At 48.6% G+C, this 21,081-nt stretch overlaps 1 long non-coding RNA gene across 1 annotated transcript; it reads right to left on the bottom strand.

The window, feature by feature from the left end:
- Window positions 1-200: 200 nt before the first annotated feature.
- LOC119876041 lies at window positions 201-8,680 on the bottom strand. Its single transcript, XR_005355030.1, has 3 exons — window positions 8,541-8,680; window positions 1,962-2,087; window positions 201-1,542 (listed from the first exon to the last, which is right to left on the bottom strand). It is a non-coding gene; the product is annotated as an uncharacterized LOC119876041 (long non-coding RNA).
- Window positions 8,681-21,081: the final 12,401 nt, after the last annotated feature.

Consider the following 21,081-nt stretch of genomic DNA (forward strand, 5'->3'; position numbering starts at 1 on the left):
TTACCAGGGCTCCTTAGGACACCAGGTGAAGCCACAGAAGCCACGCTGCTGATGACAAGGCAAGCAGGTTGCTGGAGAAATCACATCGCCCACCCCCACCGCCACCTCCCAACTTCGGTCAGCGAGACCACTATCAAATATGGTAATGGGTGAATTTATGCATTATCCCATAATTTAAGGAACTGTGTGTATCATGTATATTTAAAACTATTTCTCTATAGTTTTAATTATCTCAGTCTGCAGGGGCAAAAAGAAAAAAAGCAGGCAGCTCCCTTGCCTGAGACCGAAATGAAAGCATTTGCCTGCTGACAGCTAAGATGTCTGTCCTAGCTGGTTGAGATTTCCTATGAAATTTGCATTGGAAAGGCAGCTTTAAGTATACTTAAAATAAAAAGGGGGCATTTGCATCTAATTTGCTACACTTGCAGTATTAGAGTTTTATCTGAATAAAGACACGTCAACTGGATTTATATAGCTAAGCTGATAGCTGGGAAAGTCAACACCGAAAACATTAGCTAAATTCAACAAAGTTGGAGAACAGCTAATAATATTTACAAGTTTGGGGTTTGTGTTGGGTTTTTTTTTTTTTTTCTCACTCCACTGATGACTTTAAACCTGTAGCAAATTATCTTCTTTTTACACAAGTTGGGTAATTACAAGGTTTTAATGAAAGGCATCTTCAGAGATGGACCCCTTCTCTCTCCCCCAACAATGCCACAATGTATGCTTATAAAATGGAGTGGTTAGGAATGTGATGTCATGGTGAATCCTGGTGGTTGGGGACTCAGGCAGTTTTGACTTCTGACTCGGCCACTAACTGGGCAAGTACCGCCTTCGGCCTAGTTTCTTCACGTGTAAAATGGGGATCGTGACATTTGTCATCCAAGGGCACCAGGGTTGTGCAGACTGGGAGTTGCAGTAAGGTGCCCAACCAAGGACACCTATCTGCTTGGTGCCCCTTGAAATCCATCCCCTATCAGCTTGGCAAGCCAGTCATGTCTGCATCCTCCCGGGATGGGAATTCACCCACCGGTGCTGCATGGCCAGCAGCCCCACCGCACCTCGCAGGGAGGTGAAGAGCTTTAAAATGAAATGGCAGAGGGGCACCTGGGTGGCCCAGTCGGTTGCGCCTCCAACTCTTGGTTTTGACTCAGGTCGTATCTCAGGATCCTGGGATTGAACCCTGACTTGGGCTTCATGCTCCACGGGGCGTCTGCTTCTCTGCCTCTCTTCTCTCCCTCTGCCCCTCCCTCTGCTCACACACATGCTTGAGCGCTCCCTCTCCCTCTCTCTCTCTAAAATAAATAAATCAATCTTTAAAAAATATATATTAAATGGCATAGGGTAAGCACTTGAATAGCATCTAGCACATAGGAAATGTCTGAAAAATGCCGGCTTGATGACAACGGTGATGAAGATCAACAATGAAATGCCACACAGCTGATCCATTTCTTCTATTGGAGGAAGAGCTTCAGCACTGTCTTCACTCACTTGAAAGGCTCCACTCTCATGGGGGTCGTCTGCAGACCAGCCTCGTGACCCCTGCAGCAGGAAAGGCAGGGGTGGCCCCGATGCCTTTTCGATTTAGAATGCTTTCCGCGCCCCCCAACACCCTTTCCTCAGCTGGCTGGGGGTGCAGTAAATCCCAGGCTCTTGGCACAGCCTCACACAGCTGGGACCAGATTCCTGCGTGCTGGGAGGCCCCTTCTGTGGCCACTTTTCCTAACCCAGCGTTGAAGGAAACACCCCGTTGGGAAGGGAGCATGACGCCCCCCTGTGTTGGCCTCCCTGCCTCACCATTCTCTGAGAAGCCCATGCAGCCTGCCCCCAAAGTTCCTCAGACCCCAGCTGCATCTCCAAGGAACTAGATCCATAGGTCTTTCTACCCGGAATCGTGGAGCTTACCCCAACCTCCTTCAAGCTCCACCCCTGAGGCTCTTCCCTTGGCTCAGAGCACTTACCTTTTGGGTGCGCAGGGGCAAGTCTCTTATTCCCACTCTGAGCCTTGGTTTCTTCATCTGTAACATGGGTATAGAAAGGATACCCACTTCTCAAATCTGTCGTGGTACAAAGTAGCTGATGGCAAACTACAGAGAAGGGACAGGCTGTCACATACCGAGGCCCCGCTTGGCGGAACAGGTTCCTGCCACCCAGCCACAGACCCACAACCAGAAGTCCTGACCTCAGGACCCCGAGCTAGGAGCACCTGTGTCCATTTCAGGGGCTGGTCAGAATCACTGGCTGATTCAGATATCCATGCTGATGGAAGGAAAAGAGCCTCCCACCCACTTAAGCTTGCCAAAGCCGGCCATCTGGGGGCACCGGCACACCGGCTGCAGGTTCTAATGTTTTAGTGGGAAAAAAAATGTTAAAACTATCTCCAATGTCAATAATCAGGATCCCCAGAGCCAAGAACACAGTGCCGCCCGGCTGGCAGCTTCCTCATGGCACACAGGATGATGTCACCAGACAAAAGATCCTGCTATTTAAAAACGATAAGCAGTGTGCTTTCACTACCCCGTTGACCCCCTGCAGATGCTGAGGATTGTGTTATCCCTAAGCAACAAAATGTCATCTCTGAGCAGGACATGGAGCACCTCCATGGTAGTGTGCTAGGGGAAGCACCCCCACCAGAGCAAGAACGGGTGCACCTGTTATTTGGAAGGTGATCTCAGGAAGCACTGCAAGGGGACGAGGAGGTGAGACAGGATGGGGGGAAAGTCTAGCCAGAGTGGCTTCATGATTAGGACACCAGCCCATGTTCTGACCGCAGCCCTCCCCCCGTCTCTACTGTCCATCCTGTGAAAGCTGGAGACAGTGCAATGAGAAATGATGCGGATTACATGTGGACAATAATGGTAATCAAAAACCAGAAAAAGTAGATCAAAATCACTTCTGCTTGCTACCGTTGAAATAAGTGCTTAACACAGCGAGTGCTCAACACGGGTTAGTGTCTATGTTTCTAACTGTCTGAACCTCTTTCCTGACAAATACACAAATATATCTCCCTTTGGAGAAAAAGAAAAAAAAAAAAAAAGGCAGGAGCTCAGAAGACTCGGAGACTGGCACACTCCCTCCCAGCAACCAGGACAGCTATGGAAGAGATGAAGGTTGCCCAGAGACTGCCGCTAAGCCCTATCCACCCAGCACTGGACCCCAGGGAGTCCAGATCCGAGGCCAGGAGAAACTAGAGGGGGCTGCACCCTGGGGCTCACAGGACCAGGCTAGATTGGGCAGTAGGGTGGGGAGAGAAAAGAAAAGGGACAGAGGACACTCAGAGGCCCACACAGAGGAGAATGTTCCCTGGGTGACTCTGGAAGCCTCGCTATGAGCTACCCTCAAAGAGCCTCCCTTTGTAATAGCCTAATGGCCTGAAATGTCCCATCAGCCAAGTTTTCTTTCCCTGGCATGTTTCCTAAGTCTGAACTGGCACATTTATAATATCTGAAGGTGCTCGATTCAGCAAATGGCACTTTTCTGTGTGGCCATCCCCACCTCCCAGAGAAGCCAACAAGCCTGTCTAATTCTATGTCCAGCCTGGATGCCAGAGCCAAAGCTTTACAGTCGCCTGGAGCTGCAAGCATCACCCTCGACAACTGAGCCTTTCCTCTCTACAGTGTCACTGCTCTACGGGCCTGGCAACCCAGAATGAACCCGAAGTCATCCAGGGCGCTGACTTCAGCAAGTCTACCTTTACGGACATCAGTACTAGAGCCACACAGACCTGAGCTTGAATCCTGTCTCTGTCACGTACTAGCTGGGCAACGCTGGATGTGTTGTTTACCCTCTCTGAGTCTCCAATTCCTCATCTGTAAGTTGAAGATATTTGGTTACTGATCTCAAGGGAATGTTTCTAGAATTAAGAGCTCATCTGTCTGATTCAGTATTATGACAGAATAGACGTTTAGGAAAAACCTTCCTGCCACATAACACATTCACCATAAAAAAAAGGTTGGATAGAGTATTTTGTAAGAAGGCCCTTTTTCCTCTAATGCAGGAAAGAGCTGGCAATAAAAGCAAATGAAATCCTTGGAGACCAGAAACAATCAGAATGCTCAAAAGCAAGCAGAAAGTAAGCATAGACTAGTGTTGGCCCAAGGAGCAGCTGCTAACACCTGGTGGATGCAAGCCTTCGTTGTAAAGGGGCTCTGGTGTGTGGAGCAGCAAAGATAAGGCTTCGGGACTCAAGCAAAGTAGCTGTTGAGATTGGTGACCCCTGAAAGGTGACCCTCTCCATGAATGAATTAGGATAGGAAATACCATCCCGTATATCAATAAAGCTGTTACAGAAAATAACTCGTCATCCCACAGATGAGAGACCATGGAGCTTTTACCAGTCTCTCCTAGGAGCTTAGACATGAGCCTAACTTGGGTTTCAAGTCAGAATCCATTCACCAAATCTATATATATGGCACAAAAAGCCCTATGCCTTTTAAATTTATTTTTAAGTGGCCCCATGTTGGTAGCTAATCAGGAAGACTGGCAGAAACAAATGCAAAATTTCTGTAGAGCACTGCCCCACGTGTAGGCCTCAAACTACTCCTACCGATAAAGAGCCAAGACAACATAACTTCATAAGAAAAACTCACAAAATCACAAGGAAACAAACCACCATGAGAACAAGACCTGCAAATCTGTATATATGTGAACAAAGAGAAATAGACCATAAAACCACCCATGTCTAGTGTGTTTTTAGAATTGAATGACTTTTATTAGTAGATTATACACACAATTACATTGATGAATTTCAAAAAACATGTGACCGAGTAAAAGAAGACAGATACAAAAGGGTTCATATTGTGTGATTTCCCATATTCCATTTAGGGAAAGTTGAAAACAGCCAAAACTATCTATGGTGGAGAAGTCAAAGAGTGGTTTCTGTGGAGAAGAAGGTGGGTGATATAGGGAGGGAGGGAGCAGCTTTAGGGGTGCTGGTCAGCTCCTGATTGCTCACCTGGGAGGTGGCTCTATATTATGTCCACTCTGAAAATTCATCAGGCCATAAACCTATGATTTCTGCCCTTCTCTCTATATAATTTATACTTAACATTTAAGCAAGAAAATAGGTAACTTAAATTGCACACAGTGTGAGGGGAAATTAGTGAACTTGACAACAGGTCTGAAGGAATTACTTAGGCTATAGCACAGTGAGAAACAGGGGTGCAAAAATTGAAAGAGGAGAGTTAGAAACCAGGGAGAGTAGAAGGAAAAGATCTAGCATACAGCTAATCTGTGTTCCAGAAAGAGGGGAGACAATACTCAAATAAGAACAGTTGAGAATTTTCCATATATTTTAAAGACTTTATTTATTCCTGAGAGACACAGAGAGGCAGAGACATAGGCAGAGGGAGAAGCGGATGCTCCACCACTGAGCCACCCAGGTGCCCCTTAGCACAGGTCTTGATCTCAGGGTCATGCATTCAAGTCCTGTGTTGGGCTCCATGCTGGGTGTGGAGCCTACCTAAACAACAACAACAATAAGGTTTTGGTAAAGCTGCAATGAGGTAATATAAGTCCAGTATTTGGCACTTAGTTAATGTAATGTAACGTTGGCTTCAAAATCAATCCCCTGTTGGGCCAGAGCAGGCGTGATAAGAGTCAAGGTCATCTTAAATTATTCCCAGAGGCTACTACCTCAGGATTCTCACTTGAAGCCTCAATTTAGCTCTCTACCTATAGAAAGTATTTATTTGACAAATGCCAGCTAAGGGCAGACTTATGTAGGAGCTTCAAGAAAGGAAATGTAATGGATGGATGCCTGGGTGACTCACAGTTGATCCTCTGCCTTTGGCTCAGGGCATGATCCTGGGATCCGGGATCGAGTCCCACACTGGGCTCCCTGCATGGGGCCTGCTTCTCCCTCTGCCTGTGTCTCTGCCTCTCTCTCTCTCTCTCTCTCTCATGAATAAATAAATAAAATCTTAAAAAAAAAAAAAAAAAAGAAAAAGAAAGAAAATGTAATGGAAACCCACTCCCCACACCAGTCCCAGCCCACTTCCATTTCTAGGAACAACAACACTCCCTACACACCCACACTCAATATGCCCATCCGATGAAGAAACAAATCTAATAATTGTTCTTGTGAGTGCATTCTGCTTGTCACTCCAAAGTGACACACTGTGATCACAGTGAGATGTCACAGAGACTTTACAAAGTTAGCAGAGCAGGTTGAGAATCAGAGACTCAGAAGGATGAATGGCTTGCCCTGGGAAATAATGCACATACCTGTCAGGCAGACCTTGAATCCAGCTTGCATCTGGCTCACCTGCTTCCCATCTGGGGCCTGACCATGGACTCTAAAGCGCCCCCCCAGTCTTGCAATAAATGACTCTCTGTCATCATTCTGGTCCCCTTCTCAAAGAGGTCTTTCTAATTCATTCTCTACTGCTCCCCCATTTTCACCTCCAAATAGTACTCCCCCACTATTCCTAGTTACCTTCTATTAGCTGTCCATTCGGTTACTGCCTTTATCCACCAGAGCGTCACCCAGTGCCTACCAGAGTGCACAGCACGTGGTTGCCAGTCCATAAGTGTTTGTGGAGTGGATAAATTTAAGTCGAGTGAACTCATAAAATTGAATGAGCTCATTTATGCAGTTATCTTTCTTTAGGTAAGCAGCTATCATCACTGAACAGGGGTCAAATACTATACACACACACACACACACACACACACACACGTATGTATGTATTTCTCCTTACAATCCTTCCCCACCCACACTGAGCAGCACTCACTGGACAAAAAGTACTGGATGAATAAAGGGAATGGTTCATGAACATGACCATGACCATATGTACCTTCTGACTGCTGCCCTTTCTCACTCTAAGCCACTCCTGGGACAGAAGAACCAAGATCACTAGGAATTAAAATAAATCCATCCCTAGAAGCCGCTTCTCACCTTCTTGTTCTCATTCAATTAAATGAAGACAATGAATGGGAGTGCATCCCACCTGGTGATGGCCATTTAGAAAGCTTCCTCCTGCTTCTCTACCTTTGTTTTGTGGCTCTAGGACTTCACTGAGTCCCATCCCATCGCTAGATGGTGTAGAGGAAGGGAGAGCAGGGAGAGAGAGAGAGAAAGATAGAAATATGTTTGAAACAAAAAGAGAGAGAGGGGGAAAGAATGTAACAGTGTAAGGTTGGTCACACATTTGTCATTAAGTCAAAGCCGAATCCCAGTGTTTGTGTGAGGTAGAATTATCTCATTCTTTTAGCCTGTGAGTCTCTGTGATCCACCAGTCAAGTATGTGATTGGATTTCGGCTCAACAAAACCTGAAATTACACACCTATTGTGCTTGAGCTAAGCCTAGTTTCACAGTGGTGGAGAAGGCTTCTCCCAGCTTCCTTGGCAGTGTTCGATCCAACGCCTGTTCTCAGTGGCTGGTTGATGAATGAGTAATAGGATTAGAGTCTCATCTCGAGCCACATGGTAATTGTCATGTTGGGTGCAGGGAGAAAGGCTGGGGTGATGGATAGAGGCTACAGAGTGGAGGTGGGCCTGTTCCCTGACATGTGCCCAGTAACACAGACAGGCCAGGGGCTGCAGGGAGGACAGAGCCATGGCCTGGGAAGAGGCCGGCTAGCATTTACCAAGGGTCTTCAGGGTCGCTGATCATGCTAGGCACCTGCTGAGAACACATCCACCTTATCGAATGCTCAGAACTGCTCCCTGAGGTGGAGGAGGGGACATCTTTGGGGTTTTATCCTGCTTCACATTTATTCCCCACTTCTTGATACAGGACCCTCCTCCTTCTCATGGGGAACCAAACCATGCTCACTTCCAGGAGAAGCTTCTGGAAGGACTAACTCTACCTCCAGTTCTCAGGAAGGTCACATGACCGAGCTAATAGGAGATCCTGGCAGTAACTGGCAACAGTGCCCCCAGGCAATAGGCATGTTTGTTCCCCAGCCAGTGAAATGGCAGAGCATGAATCAATAGGGGAAGCAGGAAAAGCAACCACCAGGGGACATGAAATTGGGCCGTGGAATTCGGAAAGAGAGGGCCATGTTTTCTCTTTCTACTAATACCTCTACCTCTAAGACTAAGGTCAAGTCCACCCGCTGAATTTTTCAGCAAATAAAAGCTAGTAAACACCCCTTTTGGTTCCAGAGAACTTGACCTGGTTTTTCCATACAAGTGAATTATCGAATGTTTTACAAATGAGGAATCAAAGCTCACAGTAGTGGGGCTACCCACTCAAGGTCACACAGCTGAGAAGTGGCAGGGCTGGGATCTGACCAAGCCTTTTGGTTCCAAGCCCCACATGTTTTCCCAAACGCTGTCCATCTCCACCAGCTAGCTGTGGAGGGCCCAAAGACTCTGACACCACAAGGGAAGGAAAAAAAAAAAAAAAAAAAAAAAAACTCAGCAGCCTGGGAGACCCAGGGCACATTTTGGGGTGAAGAAGGCCAACACCTGGTTTCCCATTCTGTCCATTGCTCATGGTCTTTCCCACTCTGGGCAAGAATCCACAGGGATTTTGAATGATGAAATTAATAAGAGCTTTAGAGACAGACCTAAGTTCAAATCCTGACTCACCAGTTTATTCCGGTTAAGTGACTTTGCATGTCTCTTATCCTCTCTAACATCGCTTCATCAAGCCCTTCTGGAACTGCTGTCCTCAGGGTTGTTTCAAGCCACGATTCACAGCCTGCTGCTTCTCCAACGCCAGCTCTGGCTCCGTCCCACCAGCCCTTTCCTCACCAGCCTCTTTGTTTTGTTTACAGGAAAGAAGATCCTGTCCCCTGGCCCCCATCTATGAAATGGAAATAAGTATACCTCCCCCTTATGGTGACTATGAGGATTAATCAGATAAAATACAGTTGTCTATTATGCCTTCTGGTTGCAAGGAACAGAAAAACCCATTTACTGTGATTTAAATGAAGAGAGGTATGTAGTTTTCTTGCATAACAAGTTATCAGGAATAGACAGTTACCTGATTACCTCAACGGCTCTACAATCCGCTTGCCTTTCTTTCACCTTGTGGTCACAAGGTGGCTGCAGCTGCCCTAAGAGCAGAACTCGCAGGACAGTAAGTTTTCATTCCCATCTTTTTAAAGACAGCATCCCGTGCACTGCCCCTTAGGCCTCACTGGCCCGAACTGGATCACATGACCACCCCTTGCCTTCCCGCCCACTTCCCCAGGGCCTCCAGCCCTGGCTCCTCTAGCTGCAAGGGATGCTGGGAAGACAAACCTGTGGGCAAAGGGAATGAGGAACTTCGGTGGCTTTGCCAATCTTTCTCTATCCTCTGGTCCTCTAGTAAAAGGAATAAGGAGGAAAGTGACCTCCAAGGAGACAATCACCACAGTCACCAGATTATATAAAGTGCTCTGGACAGAATCTGGTGCATATAAAATATTCTGTAACTGGCAATATTATTATTATTTTATTTTATTTTATTTTATTTTATTTTATTTTATTTATTCATGAGAGACACACAGAGAGAGAGGCAAAGGGAGAAGCAGGCTTCTCATAGGGAGCCTGATGTGAGACTCAATCCCAGGACCCCAGGATCAGGACCTGAGCCAAAGACAGACATTCAACCACTGAGCCACCCAGGCATCCCTGTAACTGGAAATATTATTGTTGTTGTTGTTGTTACACTAAATGTTCTGCAGATCTCTCAGGAAAAGGCCTCCTACCACCCTAACCCTCCTAGGTGCCAAGCTTTAAGAAGCACAGCGCCTGCAGGCATCCAGCTCTGCCTCCCTTCCTGCGCCCGCACAGCCACCAGGAAGAGAGAGCTGGCTGGTGCTGGGAGGAGGCTCGGCTGTGGAATGTCTGGCCTGGTCCTTGCCACAGAGAGCAGCAATCATAGCAGCCTCTGCAGACAGAGAGCTGGAGCTGAACGATCCCATGCAAAGCAGATTTGGGAAGTGAGTTTCTACAGGAGAACGGCTCAGTGGGTGCTAAAGCCTTTCTGCGACTGTTGTCCTCAGGGTTGTTCAAGCTATGATTCATGGCCTGCTGCTTCTATGACACCAGCCCTGGCCCCATCCCACCCATTCCTCACCAGCCCCTTTGTCTTGTTTGCCAGAAAGACAGTAGCTGATCATTCCCCATCTGTGAGAAGACAACGTGTTAGGGGAGTCGTTCTTTCCTGGAACATACGGGAGAGTGGCCCATCCTCCAGTCCCTCTGCACTCACTGGGTCCCCAAGGACTGATGCTTTCATTCATTAATTCAATAATTCATTCACTTCATTCATTTATTCAGTCAATCATATATTCCACAGATAGCTTTGAGTGTCTACTAGGGCTCAGTGCTGGGGTTATAAGCCAGCAAATAAACCACACATGCTGCTTGCTTTTTTTTTTTTTTTTTTTTAAGATTTGATTTATTTATTCGTGAGACACAGAGAGAGAGACAGAGACAAAGGCAGAGCAGAAACAGGCTCCCTGAGGGGAGCTTGATGTGGGACTCAATGCCAGGACTCCAGGATCACAATCTGAGCCAAAGGCAGATGCTCAACCCCTGAGCCACCCAGGTGCCCCCACACATGCTGCTTTCAATCACCTCTCCTGACCTTGGCCTGGGACAAGTCCCCCAGACCTCCTTAAGGATGTTACCCGGGACACTCCCAACATCCCCATTCTTCCTCCTGCAATTCATGCTCTGGTCCTTCTAATCACAAGTGTCACCTTGTCCATGTCCGCAGGCTTCCACTTCACATACACTGGGATGGCTCTAATTAAAAAGGCAGACGATAACAAGTGTTGGAGAAGACAGGAAGAAATCGGAATCCTCATGCATGGTTGGTGGGAATGGAAGATGGTGCAGTCCCTTCGAGAGGCATCTGGAAATTACTCAAAGGTTAAACAGAGTCATCCTGTGATCCAGAAATCCCATTCCTAGGAGATTGAAGACAAACGTCACACAAACACATGTACACAAATGCTAATGACAACACTATTCATAAGGGCCCCAAAGTGGAAGCCATCCAGCTGTCCATCACCTGGGTAATATTATTCAACCACAAAAAGGCACGAAGTACTGATGTGTGCTAAAACGTGTGAACGTAGAAAACACTGCACTCAGTGAAAGAAGCCAGACACAAAAGGCCACATACTGTAGCATTCTATTTCTGTGAAAAATTCAGAGGAGAGAAATCCATTGAGGCAGAAAGTAGATTAGTGGTAGACATGGGCTGAAAGGGGGAGGAACCAGAAAGTGACAGCTAATGGGCTGGGGGCTCCTCGGGGGGATGATGAACATTCTTTGGGGGATTATAGAATTAGTGGTGATATTTGAACAACCTTCTAAATACATTAAAACCACTGAGTGGTCTATTTCAAGAGAGTCAGTGTTATGATGATATGTGAATTATATCTAAACAAACACACACACATACCCCTCCCTGGCTGCCCTAAGAAAATTAAGGTTTAGCTGGAGAAGCAGGGGCTGACCCATTGGCTTCCTGTCTTCTCTGGCATCAGCCCAGACTACCAGTCCTCCAGAGACGGGCCCTGCATGCTAAAGCCCCGCCGGCCTCCTGCAGACCCTGCTGCCAAGGGCTTGCTGCTGCAGCTATCGCCTCTCCCTCCACTCTCCTCTGCCCTGAGTTCACTGCCTGATGAGGCAACCCTGGTGGACGCTGGGCATGTCCTTGGGAAGGACGCCGGAGTGGAGGCCTCAGCGGTGTCCTGTCACCCACCAGCCTGGCCTGACTGTGTGATTCCGGAAAGGAGAAGAGGAGCACAAAGCAGCCACCAGTGCCACTGGAGGTGACTTTCATCACAACCCTTGCCCCAGTCAGAGCTGGCACACCAGCTTGGAAGAGTCACCATGGGGGTTGAGGATCAGTTCCTTTTTTCCTTACAAGTTTTCTAGCGAATCAGGCTGTACTTCAAGAAGCAACTGGGTGGAATTTTCTTTCAAACACAAAAGCTGGAATAGAAATGCCAGACAGTCCTCAGGCTGGTCTGCTAATTAGGAAGCCAGTTAACAAGCCCATCCTCCTTGGAAGACCTTAATGCCTTGAAGTGACATTTCCCCACCACCACCACCACCACCCCACCCTACCCTCGATCCAGTTAGATGCATCATCTTCACCTTTTATTCTCCAACTGTGTTGGGAGCTGGGGGGAAAAGCCCAAGTCCCACATTCCTGAGGTGAAGGGTGCTGTGCTTCCTAACAAACCAGCTCATCCTCCTCTCAGAAACTCCACTGCCCCTCTCTGCCTAACCCGCAGGCTTGTGTGAAGATCTCCTATCCTATAAAGGCTATGAAGATCCAGTACTGTAGGGAGGGATTGGGATCAAGAGGACAATTCTAATGACAACCACTTCCCTTAAGTACACGGAATTGCAGAGTCCAATGAGATTGAAGCACAACATGGGTGGGTGCCATATTGGTATGTGTTGTTTCTGAACCTGGAAAACAATAGCGTCAAGATGGACAAGCAGGGATCCATGGAGACCCCAAGCCCAAGGCTGCTCTTACCAAAGAAGGGGTCAGCCAAATGGGAGAAAAGATGCACACAGGCAGAAAGGGCTCTAGACCCACGAAAGGAAGGGTGGTTGCCCTTGGCTGTGCCACTCTTTCCAGGCTACTGCTGAACATCCAAAAGAGAAATGCATCAGCCTGGCCAATACCTGCTGCCAAATCCAGCACCCAGGAACAGGGTCTGGCTGGAGGAGGGGGATCCTTGAGCCCTCACCGAATCTGTTAGTTCCTGCAATCCTTCAGCCTTGGGGATGAATCTCCGACCATCAACAAGCCTCAGTTACAAAGCAGGCTCTTTTTACACTTCATTTCCCTGCCTCCCAGGGCAGATGTGAGGATCAAGAAGGATCACACAAGAGAAACAGATTAATATTCCAGAATGCCATGAAAATCTAAAAGAGACATGTCAAGAAAACACATTTGTCAGAAGGAACTCTTCAAAGATGGAAGAAAACTCTTGGTGTTAATTCAGCCCCTTATGGGAGTTTATGTGCCCCTTCAACTTACTCTATTTTCTCAGTGCTCCAGAAAGAGATAAAGTCTACAGAAATGTGGACATTCAGCCAAGTTAATACAACTCGAAGACTTATTCTTCCCTTGAACATGTATTAAGTGTCCACTGCATGCTGGGTTCTGAGCCGGATGCTGGGTTATGGACACGAGGCACACACAATCCCCGACCCCTTCCAGCAGGATAGGTAGACATTAAAAAAAAAAATTACACACTTGGTGGAGGCTCTGGAATAGTGTTCATGGTTTATCGAGGGCACAGCTCTGAGCACGGTGACAAGAGCAAGGAAAAGTTTCAGACAGAAGCACGAGCTTATTGTCAAGAGACTAGATTTGGGGGCCATGCAATCCAAGGTTTTATTTTTTTTTTAAGATTTTATTTATTCGTGAAGAGACACAGACAAAGAGGCAGAGAGATAGGTAGCGGGAGGAGCAGACTTCCTCCGGGGAGCCCGATGCGGGACTCGATCTCAGGACCCCAGGATCATACCCTGAGCCAAAGGCAGACGCTCAACCACTGAGACACCCAGGTGTGCCCAAACCTAGGGTGGAATAGCAACTTATTTGATTGGGTGACCTAGAGCAAACGACTTGAACTCCCCCTGCCTAGGTTTCCCCATCTGTAATCTAGAAAAGACATCAGGTCTACCCACAGGGCTGCAGGAAGAATTAAATACACAATGCATGAAAAGTGTTTAAGATGGAGCCTGATACACAGTCAGTGCTCGGTAAGGGGGGGCCTAGAGAGTGATGCTGCACTGACTTTTGAAAAAAAGACTATTCATCATGGAGCTGGCAAGGTCAGGGAATGAGTGTATAAAGGAACACCCGAGAAAGTGTTCAAGAAAGACCCAGAAGCCTAGTGCCCTTGAAGAATTGTGAGGCGGTGAAGGGTCCGTCTGCACCCCACCTCACCACCCCCAACCGAGATTCTCCCTTTGTTCAGTTCTCACCCACAGAAGCCAACAAGATGTCACCTGCCAGGCTGACCTTCACCTAAGGAAGGCTCCCCCCAGGCCGTGGGCGTTTGTTGCCGGCCTGATGGCGAGCCCCTCCTGGGCAGGGACGTCTCCTTGCCTGCACAGAAAACTGGGCCATACATCTCATTAAACCACCGGATTAAAATCCAAACTGGTTCTGCCCTGGCTAATTTGCTGCGTGTACCAATTAAGTCCCCACCCCAAGGCCTCAGAGAGGCTGCTGGGAGAGCAGGTGGCCTGGAAGCCATGTCATGCGGTCAAGCAAGTGATGTCCGAAGAATGTGACCAGATCAGTAAGGGAAGCCTTGAGCGATGGCAGGAGGCACGGCGTCCAACACACGGAGAGAATTCTCTTTCCTTGCAATGTTCGTGGAATGGGAGACTGTTTAGCTGGTGAATAACTTCCCTGAAGAAATTCTGGGGCATTTCATCATCACCAGCTGGTGTTTCTTGGCAGCTGAAGCAAGATTATGACCGTGTTGAAATGGCACCTACTGCCTTGTAGGAACAAGGCATGACTTGCTACCTCCGCAGGCCCGCACAGCCTCTGACTCCGTGGTGTGTCCCCCAGGCAGCCCCCCGGGGCAGCTCACTCCCAAGGCAGCTCCTTGGGCTTTACAATGAGAGAAGCTGGTGGAATGGGAGCCTCTGAGCCAGCACCGAGACAAGTGCCACCGGCCGGCCACCAGCTCCCCCAAACACCGCAACCACCTCCGCTTCCAGAAACCCTTCCCGTTTTCAATTCCGCCCAGGTGTACTTGGACACATTTGAAAAATCTGTTCAATAAATTACCACCTCTACATGACCTGACAATAGCCACAGATAATCCAGGGCTATTAGAAGGCTTGTTTACAACTCCTATAATTCTAGGTTGTGCAAAGCCCAGTAGGTTGGGAAAGGTGTCAACCTTCCCTCTGTTAATGGCACAACTTGTGTTCACAAATTATACGTAATGGATCCAAAGATGTTACAGACATTTGAAAAACAAAAGCCGTGCCTCCTCCCAACCTCCCTTCTGGGAGTTTACCCTCAAGGAAATTACTGTGAATGTGGGCAAAAAAAATTTGCACAAGACTGTTGTTTATAATAACAAAAACTTTAGAAAGAACCTACAGTGCACAACAATAGAGGATTAGTTCAACAAACCTTGGAACACGCACGCACACAATGAGGCTCTAAGTAGCCATTGAAAATAATATTGCTGAAGACAGCAGGACATGGGGAAATTGTTAATTATCTATTGTTAGAGGGAGCAAAAAGCAGGTTACAAAGCAATAGCTGCAACTAATTCCATTAAAATATCTTACATAAATATATATATATATATATATATATATATATATATATATATATATATATATATAAAAGTTTTTGGTTTTTTTTTTTGAATAGTGTTTGGGAGGCAGGTGTGCTCCCCAGGCAGCCAGACAGGTTTGGGGTTTGAAGCTTCCAAGCTCTGTGACCTTGGGCAGATTATAGAACCTCTCTCTCTCTGGACTTCGGCTTCTCTATCTGTAAAATGCAGAAAATACCAACTTCATTGGGCTGTTGGGAAGAACAATAAAATTACCCACATAAAGTGTTTAGCACCATGTCTGATATGAGATAAATGTTCAGTAAGAGGTGATTCTTACTGTCGTTGTTGTTATGTGACAATGGTTGACTCCAGGAGGTAGCATTATAAGGATTGGGGGTTGTTTCTGCTTGTCCGTTTCCTAGAAGGTACTACTATTGTAATGACCAAGAAGAATTTTAAACTAATAAAGGTGGGGTAGGAATTGTTGCTTTTAAAGAGGGAAACTGGGACTAATGAGAGGTGAGGCGTGTCTGTGACCTCCTCTGCAAGTGGGGACTGAGGACCTGATTCTAATAGATCCTGCTGCCCAGACAGGAGGGGAGGAGCAGTGGGCTCAGGAGGACCCACATCTAAGGCAGGGGTTCTGGAGGAAGCAGGGGGCAGATGGTCCCAGACATTTACAAGCAAGGTGCCTCCCCTGTTCTCCCTTCCATTTCAGCTCCCCTAGGAATTTAGGTGATGGAGGGGTTTGAGCCTGTGGGGGGGAAGGGGGCCTGAGGGAAGGGATGGATGGGGTTATAAATAAAAGAGGTGAAAGGGTGCTGGGGCACCTGGGTGGCTCAGCAGTTGAGCATCTGCCTTCAGATCAGGGCATGGTCCCGGGGTCCTGGGATCAAGTCCCACATCAGGCTCCCCGCAGGGAGCCTGCTTCTCCCTCTGCCTTCTCTCTGCCTCTCTCTGTGTGTCTCTCATGAATAAAATAAATAAAATATTTAAGAAAAAGAGGTGGAGGGGTGCTGAACTGGGGACACTAAAGGGGTCCCCATAAAAGGGGTATGTGGATGACTCAAAGCTAGTGTAGGTCACCCGTGTTTCGGAAAGTGCAAATTTGCCTAGTCTTGGGGCCCCAGAAGGTCAAGAACAGCGTCAAGCCTCTGGAGGTCTGGGTGGCCTCCTGCCCTCCTGCACAGGCCACCAGCTCCCAGCGCACCTCACCCAGGGGCCAGGCAGGCATCCACCCCGGGCCCTGAGAGCCTCCTTAATTAGCTCAGGTCTCCCAGGTGCCAGGGCATGTGGCCACAGTAGCTCAGGAGGGGGAAGGCCTGGGGTCCACAAAATCCAAAGCCAGTGTCGCCCCAGAGCAGAGTGGAGCCCAGGGACAGGACCAGAGGACGTTGCTCCTTGACACAACAGAGAAGCAGCCCCCAGATCAGAAGCTGGGATCAGACGGAGACCTGTGCCGGTGGTGGCGCGGGGCTTGGTTCTCAGGCAGAGAAATCCAGAACACAGAAAACACTGAGCCCAGTGTGGCCGCCTCCCTGGTGCCCTGGAGGGAGGTGAGGCCCAAGAGGACCGCCTGATAACAGGAGGTCCCCACTGGCCCCAATTTCCCAGTGCACTGCTAGGATGGAGGGGCAAGGGGGGTGGGGAGCGCTCTGCCTCCAGCATCTCTGTGGGGAGAACTCGTAGCCCTACCTGAGGACCAGCAGCCCTGGTCCAGCTGATCAGCATTGCAAAGCCACTTTTTCAGGAAGGTGGGCCATTCAGACCCCAGGGCCATCTTCCTTTATGCCATTCCTGAAAAAAGAATTCTAAGATAGCACTTCCCACCCATCAGCATGGCCATAATCCAGAAATGGGAAATAACATGCGTCGGGCGAGAAGTTAGGACCATCATCTACTGCGGGTGGGAACGTGATATGGTACAACCCTGAAACAGTTCGGTGGCTCCTCGACAAGTTATACAGAGTGTAACTTGTATCCACTCTTAAGTGGATGCCCAAAAGAATTGAAAACAGGACCTCAGACTAGTACATGGACACACGTGTTCACTGCAGCATGATTCGCAAGAGCTGAATGACGACAACCCAAATGTCCATCAATGGACAAATTACATTTTCCGGAATGTGGCATATTCCATAAAATGAAGTGTTATTCGGCCATGAAAAGGAATGACACGCTGACACATGCCACAACATTGATGAATCTCAAAAAACTATGCTAAGTGAAAAAAGCCAGATACAAAGGGTCACACATTGAGTATGAGTCTACTTACATGAAATACCCAGAATCTATAAATCCATAGAGGCAAAAAGCAGATGAGTAGTTTCCAGGGACTAGAGTAGGGTGGGAGCTAGGGGCGGACTGCTTAATTGACATGGGGTTTCCTTTTGGGTGATGCAAATGTTTGTTTTTGGAGCCACATAGAGGCAAATGTACTAAATGACACTGAATTTTATGTATAAACTGGCCAGTTTTGTCAGGTAAATTTCACCTCCATAAAAATAAACGAACCTTAATTATGAAATTACTGGGCCGTGTGTTTCACCCACGTGATCTATTTCATCCTCAGAACAGGCCCACGATGCAGAGATTTATTATCCCATTTTACTGATAAGAAAACTGAGGCTCAGAGAAGTGATGTAATTTGCCCAAGGCCTCATAGCTCATGCTCTGCCCAGCTGTCTCAGAGGCTGTTTCAAAACTGCCCAGAAATTCCCCAGAGTTGAGCAAGATGGCTCAGCAGTGTGCCGGGAACAGGCATCCTGGCCTGGGTGGTGAGGGGACAGGCCAGGGGCCTCAAGGGTGGTTCCATGCCCCTTTGGGGTGCCAGGATTCTGAGAATAATGGCAGGGGACCACAGAGGAGAGGGATGCCTAAGGTTGAGCATGGCCTATGGGAGAATTGTGGGGGTGTTGGGGCTGGGGCAGAGGCTGGGGTGGAGGCTGAGGAGGCCGAGGCCCTGCCCTCAGGAATCCAGACACCTGGGATGGTCAACTGTCCTTGATCCTTCAAACCAACACTGCCTGCACCCTCCAGTCCTTATCTCGGAAACCTAACTCAGAACAGAGGCCGCGCAAGGAAGTAAAAGGAGCCCTGGCTTCCAGGTCATAGCCACTGAGTTCTCTGAGTCGAGAAAAGGTGCATCTTGTCCTTCCTCTCTTCCTCCTCGTCTCCTCTTCTTCCTCTCCTTTCTTTCCGCCCTTCCTCTTCATCTTTCATTTCATAGCTAAGATTTATTGAAATGGCCATCCCATTACCCTCATGCTCTACAGCATCCTGAATAAGCACGGGACCGATTTCAGCCAATGAGGCACGGAGGGAAGACTGCGGGTCTTCCAAGACATGCTTCCTTGCTCCAGGAAGAGATGGTCCTGCCCCTTTCTCTAGACATTGTCCCATTGGACTGTGTGGCCGGAAGCTGCTGCAACCATGCCACCCCTGGCCTCAGAATGCAATTACCATGAACCGGGGGAGCCGAGAAGGAAGGACATCGCCACTGCCACTGCCACCGAGCCACTGATGATGCTGGGCAGGGACCCATCATCATGCAAGAGAATAAATTTCCTGATTGCTTAATTGGTGTTTGCTCTTCCTTGCAGCCAAAAGGATCCCAACTGGCAGATACATAACGCTGATAAGAACTCTTGGGCAGAGAGGGGTTGAGTAACTGGTCTAAGATCACACAGCTGGTGGGACTGGAATCTGAGCCTGAGCATCTGGCCCCAGAGCTCTATCTTCCCCTGTAAGATGCTGCCTCCCCCCTTTGGACAATTGCCACTGCAAATAAAGTGCCTGGCACAGGTGGGGGTAAAAATATCTCCTGCACGGGGAGGGATAAAAATACAGGGGTAAAAATACCCCACAAGAGACACAAAGGGCCCAGGACAGAGCAGAGGGCGTGTCCAGTGGACATGCAGTCCCCACTCTTTCCATTTATCAGCCCTGACTTGATGTCTGCTTATTCCCAACAGCTCAGAAGCCAGACTTCCGCGTTTTTGCCAACGTCTGTCCCTCCAAGAAGAGCACAGGTCTCCACAGTCTGGCCCCCACCCTCCTGCTCCAGGCAGCCTTCCAAGAAATACCCCGAGCAGCTCCAACGCCCCCTTGCCTCTGCCTCTCCTGATCATCTTCCCTGACACACACGCATCAGTAATTTTGCAATAACCTGTTGCTCTGATCGATGTAGTGGTCAGAGGGATCTTCTAAAAATCAGACCACGATTACATCAGCCCCTTGCCTAAAACCCTCACCTGTTCCCCCTGTACTTGGGGTAAAGCCCAAACTTGCAACCATGACCTCGCAGGCCATATAAGTCTGGACCCCGCCTTGTTTTCCAACCTCTCCTTGTACGAGGCTCCCTGCCCCCAGCCCCCCCCTACAGGCAGCAACCCTGGCCTGTTAGTTCCTCCAACCTGAGAAGCTCCTTCCTAACCCAGGGCCTTTGTCCTTGCTGCCTCGCGGCAGGAATAGCACCCTTACCCCCAAAGTCTTGCCATAGTCAGCACATCTCAACACTCGGGTCTCAGGAGAGCACCCCCCGCCTCGGGGCCCATCCGTCTCAGTCTCTACAAATCATTCTATCTTATTTCTCAATAGATCACATATGCTTCTCTGACATAGTGTCTTGTTTGTATGACTTTGTTTCATTATTTTCCACCATCCCCCTTGGAACGTAAGCTCTAAGAAACAGAGACAAGTCAGTTTGATTCATTGCCAAATGCGCACACCCAGAACAGTGCCTGGTACACAGCAGGTGCTCAATGGATACCCACAGAAGGCACAGAACTCTGTCTCCAGGAAGCTTTGCTGTCTACACTGCTTCTACGAGAAGCCACGCTCTCCGCGTGGAGTGCCTTTTACACCTGGGCTTATCTGGCCTTTCCAAGAACCTTTTCTCGTTGTCAGACGTGCTTTTCTCAGACTCGCTGTGAAAAAAGGGGTTTCAGTGCTCATCTCAGCCCTGCCAGTTTGTCACGATGTGACCTTGAGCAAGTCACTTCACCTCTCTCGGTGTGCCTCCGCTGCCCTCACTGTCACCCAGGGTCATGATTATTTTCACGACCTTCTTGTGAGGAATGAGTGAGGAAATGCACGGGCACTCAGCAGTGTCCCCGGTATAAAGGAGCGGCCTGTGTTTGTAACTTAGGACAGAATGTAAGAGAAAGAGAGGGGGTGGGAAGGGGGGGGGGGGGTGGAAAGCTGCATGGGAATCTTGTTGACAGGTTCTGGGGCAGCCAGCCTCCTCTGGATCTCTTGGAGCAGCAGCATCTCAAGAGGACCCCTGCCCTGGGGAAAGAATGCAGGACATCTGGCTAGACACGGGTGCAAGCAACCTTTCTCAACTCCAGTGGGTTCCCTGATAGGATCAGGCAGTGATGGCGCCCAGAACTCAGCACTTCTCCCATCCTTGTTCTGGGGAGTGAGCTTTGGGGCATCGAGGGGCCAGGGAGGAAATCCACCCTCAGTCCCCAGGGCTCTCAGCAGTGGCAGCCGCTGCTAGGGAAAAGCTTCATGCCAGGATGGTTGGGTCTTAATAGCTGCTAATTGGTCATAAGGCAAATGGGGGAAGATATTAACGAGCAATCCATTTGGCTCCAAGTGAACGGACTATAACCCAGGGGATTTTATCGGTCTGGCTCTGCATTTTAAGAATTTTCATTTCAGGAGTGGCTTGGTGCTAAGATGGTGCACTGTGACCAAGGCTGTGTGACTGACAATGGGGGAGAGAGCTGAGGGTGACAGGATTCAGGCATCTGCAGCACAAGCCTCCACCATCTTCCTGTCCTCCTGCTGAGCTTAGGGTTGCTCTCAGACCTAAGAGGACCCCGCCCACCCATAGC

Source organism: Canis lupus, chromosome 2 (assembly GCF_011100685.1).
Source record: "Canis lupus familiaris isolate Mischka breed German Shepherd chromosome 2, alternate assembly UU_Cfam_GSD_1.0, whole genome shotgun sequence".
NCBI classification, from domain to species: Eukaryota; Metazoa; Chordata; class Mammalia; order Carnivora; family Canidae; genus Canis; species Canis lupus.